General features: G+C 35.7%; 4 non-coding genes across 4 annotated transcripts; all 4 read left to right on the top strand.

The window, feature by feature from the left end:
• Nucleotides 1–1538: 1538 nt before the first annotated feature.
• TRNAI-AAU (transfer RNA isoleucine (anticodon AAU)) lies at nucleotides 1539–1631 on the top strand. Its single transcript is given in 2 exon segments — nucleotides 1539–1576; nucleotides 1596–1631. It is a non-coding gene; the product is annotated as a tRNA-Ile (tRNA).
• Nucleotides 1632–3342: 1711 nt separating this feature from the next.
• Nucleotides 3343–3435, top strand: TRNAI-UAU (transfer RNA isoleucine (anticodon UAU)). Its single transcript is given in 2 exon segments — nucleotides 3343–3380; nucleotides 3400–3435. It is a non-coding gene; the product is annotated as a tRNA-Ile (tRNA).
• Nucleotides 3436–9669: 6234 nt separating this feature from the next.
• TRNAI-UAU (transfer RNA isoleucine (anticodon UAU)) lies at nucleotides 9670–9762 on the top strand. Its single transcript is given in 2 exon segments — nucleotides 9670–9707; nucleotides 9727–9762. It is a non-coding gene; the product is annotated as a tRNA-Ile (tRNA).
• Nucleotides 9763–11465: 1703 nt separating this feature from the next.
• Nucleotides 11466–11558, top strand: TRNAI-AAU (transfer RNA isoleucine (anticodon AAU)). Its single transcript is given in 2 exon segments — nucleotides 11466–11503; nucleotides 11523–11558. It is a non-coding gene; the product is annotated as a tRNA-Ile (tRNA).
• The last annotated feature ends 633 nt before the right edge of the window (nucleotides 11559–12191 follow it).

The following is a 12191-nucleotide window of genomic DNA, read 5'->3' as shown; positions in this document are numbered from 1 at the left end:
GCACTGCATATCTTCCTTCAGTCAGCCAACAAAACAGCAATGGAAAAGATTAACATACTGTTGGTAAAGCAGTTGCATCAAATTGATTTTCTGCAATATAGCATGATAATCCATACTGACAGCTCTGGATAGTACCAGCACATTTCTTGCTGGACTTGGTAATGCATAGAACACAGTAAACAGCTTCACTTTTTCCTCAAAAATAAATAATTGACTATTAAAAACCTAACAGTCTTAAATAAGAACATCAGTAAGCACCACTGGCATAATGGATAAGTCACTGCCCTCCTAAGCCAGGGGTTCCAAGTCCCATATGGGGTGGAAGTCATTACAGCAAGTGTCTCATCACTAGAGTTGATATTTTATCCTTGCTTCAACTGTAAAACAGTCTTGCAGTGTTTAGCTTGTAAAAAATGACCACAGAAGCTAAAATATGACATTAATTATGATAACATTGTTGTTGTTGTTTTTTAAACCTTTTCTATCACCGTGGACAGCTTATTCAAGTGCCATCTGGCATGCATGTTCCTTTGTTGCTCATCATTCATCACAAAAAATTATTTTCTTTTTCAATTCTTATGACTGTACTGATTGTATTGAATAAAATCCACATCTAGCATAACCAATTAATGCTGCAAAGTGCTCCAGTGGCGCAATTGGTCAGCGCGCAGTACTTATAAAACAGTATCTGTTGAGCAATGCCGAGGTTGTGAGTTCACGCCTCACCTGGAGCATCTTTGTACACTGTTTTTTTTCTTTTCTTATGTCATTAGTCATTGATTATAAACTGCTAACTTAATATTTAATATGATATTACAAAGGATGGAAGAAAGAAAGAAAATACTCAAACATGATTGTGCATTTAAGTTGTCAGCACACATCTGCTTTGGTTCAAATGCACTGCATATCTTCCTTCAGTCAGCCAACAAAACAGCAATGGAAAAGATTAACATACTGTTGGTAAAGCAGTTGCATCAAATTGATTTTCTGCAATATAGCATGATAATCCATACTGACAGCTCTGGATAGTACCAGCACATTTCTTGCTGGACTTGGTAATGCAAAGAACACAGTAAACAGCTTCATTTTTTCCTCAAAAATAAATAATTGACTATTAAAAACCTAACAGTCTTAAATAAGAACATCAGTAAGCACCACTGGCATAATGGATAAGTCACTGCCCTCCTAAGCCAGGGGTTCCAAGTCCCATATGGGGTGGAAGTCATTACAGCAAGTGTCTCATCACTAGAGTTGATATTTTATCCTTGCTTCAACTGTAAAACAGTCTTGCAGGGTTTAGCTTGTAAAAAATGACCACAGAAGCTAAAATATGACATTAATTATGATAACATTGTTGTTGTTGTTTTTTAAACCTTTTCTATCACCGTGGACAGCTTATTCAAGTGCCATCTGGCATGTATGTTCCTTTGTTGCTCATCATTCATCACCAAAAATGATTTTCTTTTTCAATTCTTATGACTGTACTGATTGTATTGAATAAAATCCACATCTAGCATAACCAATTAATGCTGCAAAGTGCTCCAGTGGCGCAATTGGTCAGCGTGCAGTACTAATAAGACAGTATCTGTTGAGCAATGCCGAGGTTGTGAGTTCAAGCCTCACCTGGAGCATCTTTGTATATTGTTTTTTTTTCCTTTTCTTATGTCATTAGTCATTGATTATAAACTGCTACCTTAATATTTAATATGATATTACAAAGGATGGAAGAAAGAAAGAAAAAACACAAACATGATTGTGCATTTAAGTTGTCAGCACACATCTGCTTTGGTTCAAATGCACTGCATATCTTCCTTCAGTCAGCCAACAAAACAGCAATGGAAAAGATTAACATACTGTTGGTAAAGCAGTTGCATCAAATTGATTTTCTGCAATATAGCATGATAATCCATACTGACAGCTCTGGATAGTACCAGCACATTTCTTGCTGGACTTGGTAATGCAAAGAACACGGTAAACAGCTTCACTTTTTTTCAAAAATAAATAATTGACTATTAAAAACCTATCAATCTTAAATAAAGACATCAGTAAGCACCACTGGCATAATGGATAAGGCACTGTTCTCCTAAGCCAGTGGTTGTGGGTTTAAGTCCCGTCTGAAATGGAAGTCATTACAGCAAGTGTCTCATCACTAGAGTTGATATTTTATCCTTGCTTCAACTGTAAAACAGTCTTGCAGTGTTTAGCTTGTAAAAAATGACCACAGAAGCTAAAATATGACATTAATTATGATAACATTGTTGTTGTTGTTTTTTAAACCTTTTCTATCACCGTGGACAGCTTATTCAAGTGCCATCTGGCATGCATGTTCCTTTGTTGCTCATCATTCATCACCGAAAATGATTTTCTTTTTCAATTCTTATGACTGTACTGATTGTATTGAATAAAATCCACATCTAGCATAACCAATTAATGTTGCAAAGTGCTCCAGTGGTGCAATTTGTCAGCGCGCAGTACTTATAAGACAGTATCTGTTGAGCAATGGTGAGGTCGTGAGTTCAAGCCTCACCTGGAATATCTTTGTATTCTGTTTTTTTTTTCCTTTTCTTATGTCATTAGTCATTGATTATAAACTGCTACCTTAATATTTAATATGATATTACAAAGGATGGAAGAAAGAAAGAAAAAACACAAACATGATAGTGCATTTAAGTTGTCAGCACACATCTGCTTTGGTTCAAATGCACTGCATATCTTCCTTCAGTCAGCCAACAAAACAGCAATGGAAAAGATTAACATACTGTTGGTAAAGCAGTTGCATCAAATTGATTTTCTGCAATATAGCATGATAATCCATACTGACAGCTCTGGATAGTACCAGCACATTTCTTGCTGGACTTGGTAATGCATAGAACACTGTAAACAGCTTCACTTTTTCCTCAAAAATAAATAATTGACTATTAAAAACCTAACAGTCTTAAATAAGAACATCAGTAAGCACCACTGGCATAATGGATAAGTCACTGCCCTCCTAAGCCAGGGGTTCCAAGTCCCATATGGGGTGGAAGTCATTACAGCAAGTGTCTCATCACTAGAGTTGATATTTTATCCTTGCTTCAACTGTAAAACAGTCTTGCAGTGTTTAGCTTGTAAAAAATGACCACAGAAGCTAAAATATGACATTAATTATGATAACATTGTTGTTGTTGTTTTTTAAACCTTTTCTATCACCGTGGACAGCTTATTCAAGTGCCATCTGGCATGCATGTTCCTTTGTTGCTCATCATTCATCACCAAAAATGATTTTCTTTTTCAATTCTTATGACTGTACTGATTGTATTGAATAAAATCCACATCTAGCATAACCAATTAATGCTGCAAAGTGCTCCAGTGGCGCAATTGGTCAGCGCGCAGTACTTATAAAACAGTATCTGTTGAGCAATGCCGAGGTTGTGAGTTCAAGCCTCACCTGGAGCATTTTTGTACACTGTTTTTTTTTCCTTTTCTTATGTCATTAGTCATTGATTATAAACTGCTACCTTAATATTTAATATGATATTACAAAGGATGGAAGAAAGAAAGAAAAAACTCAAACATGATTGTGAATTTAAGTTGTCAGCACACATCTGCTTTGGTTCAAATGCACTGCATATCTTCCTTCAGTCAGCTAACAAAACAGCAATGGAAAAGATTAACATACTGTTGGTAAAGCAGTTGCATCAAATTGATTTTCTGCAATCAAGCATGATAATCCATACTGACAGCTCTGGATAGTACCAGCACATTTCTTGCTGGACTTGGTAATGCAAAGAACACGGTAAACAGCTTCACTTTTTTTCAAAAATAAATAATTGACTATTAAAAACCTATCAGTCTTAAATAAAGACATCAGTAAGCACCACTGGCATAATGGATAAGACACTGTTCTCCTAAGCCAGTGGTTGTGGGTTTAAGTCCCGTCTGAAATGGAAGTCATTACAGCAAGTGTCTCATCACTAGAGTTGATATTTTATCCTTGCTTCAACTGTAAAACAGTCTTGCAGTGTTTAGCTTGTAAAAAATGACCACAGAAGCTAAAATATGACATTAATTATGATAACATTGTTGTTGTTGTTTTTTAAACCTTTTCTATCACCGTGGACAGCTTATTCAAGTGCCATCTGGCATGCATGTTCCTTTGTTGCTCATCATTCATCACCAAAAATGATTTTCTTTTTCAATTCTTATGACTGTACTGATTGTATTGAATAAAATACACATCTAGCATAACCAATTAATGCTGCAAAGTGCTCCAGTGGTGCAATTGGTCAGCACGCGGTACTTATAAGACAGTATCTGTTGAGCAATGGTGAGGTTGTGAGTTCAAGCCTCACCTGGAGTATCTTTGTATACTGTTTTTTTTTCCCTTTTCTTATGTCATTAGTCATTGATTATAAACTGCTACCTTAATATTTAATATGATATTACAAAGGATGGAAGAAAGAAAGAAAAAACACAAACATGATTGTGCATTTAAGTTGTCAGCACACATCTGCTTTGGTTCAAATGCACTGCATATCTTCCTTCAGTCAGCCAACAAAACAGCAATGGAAAAGATTAACATACTGTTGGTAAAGCAGTTGCATCAAATTGATTTTCTGCAATATAGCATGATAATCCATACTGACAGCTCTGGATAGTACCAGCACATTTCTTGCTGGACTTGGTAATGCATAGAACACAGTAAACAGCTTCACTTTTTCCTCAAAAATAAATAATTGACTATTAAAAACCTAACAGTCTTAAATAAGAACATCAGTAAGCACCACTGGCATAATGGATAAGTCACTGCCCTCCTAAGCCAGGGGTTCCAAGTCCCATATGGGGTGAAAGTCATAACAGCAAGTGTCTCATCACTAGAGTTGATATTTTATCCTTGCTTCAACTGTAAAACAGTCTTGCAGTGTTTAGCTTGTAAAAAATGACCACAGAAGCTAAAATATGACATTAATTATGATAACATTGTTGTTGTTGTTTTTTAAACCTTTTCTATCACCGTGGACAGCTTATTCAAGTGCCATCTGGCATGCATGTTCCTTTGTTGCTCATCATTCATCACCAAAAATGATTTTCTTTTTCAATTCTTATGACTGTACTGATTGTATTGAATAAAATCCACATCTAGCATAACCAATTAATGCTGCAAAGTGCTCCAGTGGCGCAATTGGTCAGCGCGCAGTACTAATAAAACAGTATCTGTTGACCAAGGCCGAGTTTGTGAGTTCAAGCCTCACCTGGAGCATCTTTGTATACTGTTTTTTTCCCTTTTCTTATGTCATTAGTCATTGATTATAAACTGCTACCTTAATATTTAATATGATATTACAAAGGATGGAAGAAAAAAAAAAAAACACAAACATGATTGTGCATTTAAGTTGTCAGCACACATCTGCTTTGGTTCAAATGCACTGCATATCTTCCTTCAGTCAGCCAACAAAACAGCAATGGAAAAGATTAACATACTGTTGGTAAAGCAGTTGCATCAAATTGATTTTCTGCAATATAGCATGATAATCCATACTGACAGCTCTGGATAGTACCAGCACATTTCTTGCTGGACTTGGTAATGCAAAGAACACAGTAAACAGCTTCACTTTTTTTCAAAAATAAATAATTGACTATTAAAAACCTAACAGTCTTAAATAAAGACATCAGTAAGCACCACTGGCATAATGGATAAGGCACTGTTCTCCTAAGCCAGTGGTTGTGGGTTTAAATCCCGTCTGAGTTGGAAGTCATTACAGCAAGTGTCTCATCACTAGAGTTGATATTTTATCCTTGCTTCAACTGTAAAACAGTCTTGCAGTGTTTAGCTTGTAAAAAATGACCACAGAAGCTAAAATATGACATTAATTATGATAACATTGTTGTTGTTTTTTTTTAAACCTTTTCTATCACCGTGGACAGCTTATTCAAGAGCCATCTGGCATGCTTGTTCCTTTGTTGCTCATCATTTATCACCAAAAATGATTTTCTTTTTCAATTCTTATGACTGTACTGATTGTATTGAATAAAATCCACATCTAGCATAACCAATTAATGCTGCAAAGTGCTCCAGTGGCGCAATTGGTCAGCACGCGGTACTTATAAGACAGTATCTGTTGAGCAATGGTGAGGTTGTGAGTTCAAGCCTCACCCGGAGTATCTCTGTATACTGTTTTTTTTTTCCTTTTCTTATGTCATTAGTCATTGATTATAAACTGCTACCTTAATATTTAATATGATATTACAAAGGATGGAAGAAAGAAAGAAAAATCACAAACATGATTGTGCATTTAAGTTGTCAGCACACATCTGCTTTGGTTCAAATGCACTGCATATCTTCCTTCAGTCAGCCAACAAAACAGCAATGGAAAAGATTAACATACTGTTGGTAAAGCAGTTGCATCAAATTGATTTTCTGCAATATAGCATGATAATCCATACTGACAGCTCTGGATAGTACCAGCACATTTCTTGCTGGACTTGGTAATGCATAGAACACAGTAAACAGCTTCACTTTTTCCTCAAAAATAAATAATTGACTATTAAAAAACTAACAGTCTTAAATAAGAACATCAGTAAGCACCACTGGCATAATGGATAAGTCACTGCCCTCCTAAGCCAGGGGTTCCAAGTCCCATATGGGGTGGAAGTCATTACAGCAAGTGTCTCATCACTAGAGTTGATATTTTATCCTTGCTTCAACTGTAAAACAGTCTTGCAGTGTTTAGCTTGTAAAAAATGACCACAGAAGCTAAAATATGACATTAATTATGATAACATTGTTGTTGTTGTTTTTTAAACCTTTTCTATCACCGTGGACAGCTTATTCAAGTGCCATCTGGCATGCATGTTCCTTTGTTGCTCATCATTCATCACAAAAAATTATTTTATTTTTCAATTCTTATGACTGTACTGATTGTATTGAATAAAATCCACATCTAGCATAACCAATTAATGCTGCAAAGTGCTCCAGTGGCGCAATTGGTCAGCGTGCAGTACTTATAAGACAGTATCTGTTGAGCAATGCCGAGGTTGTGAGTTCACGCCTCACCTGGAGCATCTTTGTACACTGTTTTTTTTCTTTTCTTATGTCATTAGTCATTGATTATAAACTGCTAACTTAATATTTAATATGATATTACAAAGGATGGAAGAAAGAAAGAAAATACTCAAACATGATTGTGCATTTAAGTTGTCAGCACACATCTGCTTTGGTTCAAATGCACTGCATATCTTCCTTCAGTCAGCCAACAAAACAGCAATGGAAAAGATTAACATACTGTTGGTAAAGCAGTTGCATCAAATTGATTTTCTGCAATATAGCATGATAATCCATACTGACAGCTCTGGATAGTACCAGCACATTTCTTGCTGGACTTGGTAATGCAAAGAACACGGTAAACAGCTTCACTTTTTTTCAAAAATAAATAATTGACTATTAAAAACCTATCAATCTTAAATAAAGACATCAGTAAGCACCACTGGCATAATGGATAAGGCACTGTTCTCCTAAGCCAGTGGTTGTGGGTTTAAGTCCCGTCTGAAATGGAAGTCATTACAGCAAGTGTCTCATCACTAGAGTTGATATTTTATCCTTGCTTCAACTGTAAAACAGTCTTGCAGTGTTTAGCTTGTAAAAAATGACCACAGAAGCTAAAATATGACATTAATTATGATAACATTGTTGTTGTTGTTTTTTAAACCTTTTCTATCACCGTGGACAGCTTATTCAAGTGCCATCTGGCATGCATGTTCCTTTGTTGCTCATCATTCATCACCAAAAATGATTTTCTTTTTCAATTCTTATGACTGTACTGATTGTATTGAATAAAATCCACATCTAGCATAACCAATTAATGCTGCAAAGTGCTCCAGTGGCGCAATTGGTCAGCGCGCAGTACTTATAAAACAGTATCTGTTGAGCAATGCCGAGGTTGTGAGTTCAAGCCTCACCAGGAGCATTTTTGTACACTGTTTTTTTTTCCTTTTCTTATGTCATTAGTCATTGATTATAAACTGCTACCTTAATATTTAATATGATATTACAAAGGATGGAAGAAAGAAAGAAAAAACTCAAACATGATTGTGAATTTAAGTTGTCAGCACACATCTGCTTTGGTTCAAATGCACTGCATATCTTCCTTCAGTCAGCTAACAAAACAGCAATGGAAAAGATTAACATACTGTTGGTAAAGCAGTTGCATCAAATTGATTTTCTGCAATATAGCATGATTATCCATACTGACAGCTCTGGATAGTACCAGCACATTTCTTGCTGGACTTGGTAATGCAAAGAACACAGTAAACAGCTTCACTTTTTTTCAAAAATAAATAATTGACTATTAAAAACCTAACAGTCTTAAATTAGGACATCAGTGAGCACCACTGGCATAATGGATAAGGCACTGTACTCCTAAGCCAGTGGTTGTGGGTTTAAGTCCCATCTAAGTTGGAAGTCATTACAGCAAGTGTCTCATCACTAGAGTTGATATTTTATCCTTGCTTCAACTGTAAAACAGTCTTGCAGTATTTAGCTTGTAAAAAATGACCACAGAAGCTAAAATATGACATTAATTATGATAACATTGTTGTTGTTGTTTTTTAAACCTTTTCTATCTCCGTGGACAACTTATTCAAGTGCCATCTGGCATGCATGTTCCTTTGTTGCTCATCATTCATCACCAAAAATGAATTTCTTTTTCAATTCTTATGACTGTACTGATTGTATTGAATAAAATCCACATCTAGCATAACCAATTAATGCTGCAAAGAGCTCCAGTGGCGCAATTGGTCAGCATGCGGTACTTATAAGACAGTATCTGTTGAGCAATGCCAAGGTTGTGAGTTCAAGCCTCACCTGGAGCATCTTTGTATACTGTTTTTTTTCCTTTTCTTATGTCATTAGTCATTGATTATAAACTGCTACCTTAATATTTAATATGATATTACAAAGGATGGAAGAAAGAAAGAAAAAACACAAACATGATTGTGCATTTAAGTTGTCAGCACACATCTGCTTTGGTTCAAATGCACGGCATATCTTCCTTCAGTCAGCCAACAAAACAGCAATGGAAAAGATTAACATACTGTTGGTAAAGCAGTTGCTTCAAATTGATTTTCTGCAATATAGCATGATAATCCATACTTACAGCTCTGGATAGTACCAGCACATTTCTTGCTGGACTTGGTAATGCAAAGAACACAGTAAACAGCTTCACTTTTTTTCAAAAATAAATAATTGACTATTAAAAACCTAACAGTCTTAAATAAGGACATCAGTAAGCACCACTGGCATAATGGATAAGGCACTGTTCTCCTAAGCCAGTGGTTGTGGGTTTAAGTCCCGTCTGAGTTGGAAGTCATTACAGCAAGTGTCTCATCACTAGAGTTGATATTTTATCCTTGCTTCAACTGTAAAACAGTCTTGCAGTGTTTAGCTTGTAAAAAATGACCACAGAAGCTAAAAAATGACATTAATTAGGATAACATTGGTGTTGTTGTTGTTGTTGTTGTTTTTTAAACCTTTTCTATCACAGTGGACAGCTTATTCAAGTGCCATCTGGCATGCATGTTCCTTTGTTGCTCATCATTCATCACCAAAAATGATTTTCTTTTTCAATTCTTATGACTGTACTGATTGTATTGAATAAAATCCACATCTAGCATAACCAATTAATGCTGCAAAGTGCTCCAGTGGCGCAATTGGTCAGCGCGCGGTACTTATAAGACAGTATCTGTTGAGCAATGCCGAGGTTGTGAGTTCAAGCCTCACTTGGAGCAGCTGTGTATAATAGTTTTTTTTCCTTTTTTTATGTCATTAGTCATTGATTATAAACTGCTACCTTAATATTTAATATGATATTACAAAGGATGGAAGAAAGAAAGAAAAAACACAAACATGATTGTGCATTTAAGTTGTCAGCACACATCTGCTTTGGTTCAAATGCACTGCATATCTTCCTTCAGTCAGCCAACAAAACAGCAATGGAAAAGATTAACATACTGTTGGTAAAGCAGTTGCATCAAATTGATTTTCTGCAATATAGCATGATAATCAATACTGACAGCTCTGGATAGTACCAGCACATTTCTTGCTGGACTTGGTAATGCATAGAACACAGTAAACAGCTTCACTTTTTCCTCAAAAATAAATAATTGACTATTAAAAACCTAACAGTCTTAAATAAGAACATCAGTAAGCACCACTGGCATAATGGATAAGTCACTGCCCTCCTAAGCCAGGGGTTCCAAGTCCCATATGGGGTGGAAGTCATTACAGCAAGTGTCTCATCACTAGAGTTGATATTTTATCCTTGCTTCAACTGTAAAACAGTCTTGCAGTGTTTAGCTTGTAAAAAATGACCACAGAAGCTAAAATATGACATTAATTATGATAACATTGTTGTTGTTGTTTTTTAAACCTTTTCTATCACCGTGGACAGCTTATTCAAGTGCCATCTGGCATGCATGTTCCTTTGTTGCTCATCATTCATCACCAAAAATTATTTTCTTTTTCAATTCTTATGACTGTACTGATTGTATTGAATAAAATCCACATCTAGCATAACCAATTAATGCTGCAAAGTGCTCCAGTGGCGCAATTGGTCAGCGCGCAGTACTTATAAGACAGTATCTGTTGAGCAATGCCGAGGTTGTGAGTTCACGCCTCACCTGGAGCATCTTTGTACACTGTTTTTTTTCTTTTCTTATGTCATTAGTCATTGATTATAAACTGCTAACTTAATATTTAATATGATATTACAAAGGATGGAAGAAAGAAAGAAAATACTCAAACATGATTGTGCATTTAAGTTGTCAGCACACATCTGCTTTGGTTCAAATGCACTGCATATCTTCCTTCAGTCAGCCAACAAAACAGCAATGGAAAAGATTAACATACTGTTGGTAAAGCAGTTGCATCAAATTGATTTTCTGCAATATAGCATGATAATCCATACTGACAGCTCTGGATAGTACCAGCACATTTCTTGCTGGACTTGGTAATGCAAAGAACACAGTAAACAGCTTCATTTTTTCCTCAAAAATAAATAATTGACTATTAAAAACCTAACAGTCTTAAATAAGAACATCAGTAAGCACCACTGGCATAATGGATAAGTCACTGCCCTCCTAAGCCAGGGGTTCCAAGTCCCATATGGGGTGGAAGTCATTACAGCAAGTGTCTCATCACTAGAGTTGATATTTTATCCTTGCTTCAACTGTAAAACAGTCTTGCAGGGTTTAGCTTGTAAAAAATGACCGCAGAAGCTAAAATATGACATTAATTATGATAACATTGTTGTTGTTGTTTTTTAAACCTTTTCTATCACCGTGGACAGCTTATTCAAGTGCCATCTGGCATGTATGTTCCTTTGTTGCTCATCATTCATCACCAAAAATGATTTTCTTTTTCAATTCTTATTACTGTACTGATTGTATTGAATAAAATCCACATCTAGCATAACCAACTAATGCTGCAAAGTGCTCCAGTGGCGCAATTGGTTAGCGTGCAGTACTAATAAGACAGTATCTGTTGAGCAATGCCGAGGTTGTGAGTTCAAGCCTCACCTGGAGCATCTTTGTATATTGTTTTTTTTTTCCTTTTCTTATGTCATTAGTCATTGATTATAAACTGCTACCTTAATATTTAATATGATATTACAAAGGATGGAAGAAAGAAAGAAAAAACACAAACATGATTGTGCATTTAAGTTGTCAGCACACATCTGCTTTGGTTCAAATGCACTGCATATCTTCCTTCAGTCAGCCAACAAAACAGCAATGGAAAAGATTAACATACTGTTGGTAAAGCAGTTGCATCAAATTGATTTTCTGCAATATAGCATGATAATCCATACTGACAGCTCTGGAAAGTACCAGCACATTTCTTGCTGGACTTGGTAATGCAAAGAACACGGTAAACAGCTTCACTTTTTTTCAAAAATAAATAATTGACTATTAAAAACCTATCAATCTTAAATAAAGACATCAGTAAGCACCACTGGCATAATGGATAAGGCACTGTTCTCCTAAGCCAGTGGTTGTGGGTTTAAGTCCCGTCTGAAATGGAAGTCATTACAGCAAGTGTCTCATCACTAGAGTTGATATTTTATCCTTGCTTCAACTGTAAAACAGTCTTGCAGTGTTTAGCTTGTAAAAAATGACCACAGAAGCTAAAATATGACATTAATTATGATAACATTGTTGTT

The sequence above is a fragment of the Pseudophryne corroboree genome, unplaced genomic scaffold, assembly GCF_028390025.1.
Source record: "Pseudophryne corroboree isolate aPseCor3 unplaced genomic scaffold, aPseCor3.hap2 scaffold_2760, whole genome shotgun sequence".
NCBI lineage: Eukaryota > Metazoa > Chordata > Amphibia > Anura > Myobatrachidae > Pseudophryne > Pseudophryne corroboree.
The sequence above is the reverse complement of the archived record's forward strand: the minus strand, read 5'-3'. Positions and strand labels throughout refer to the sequence as shown.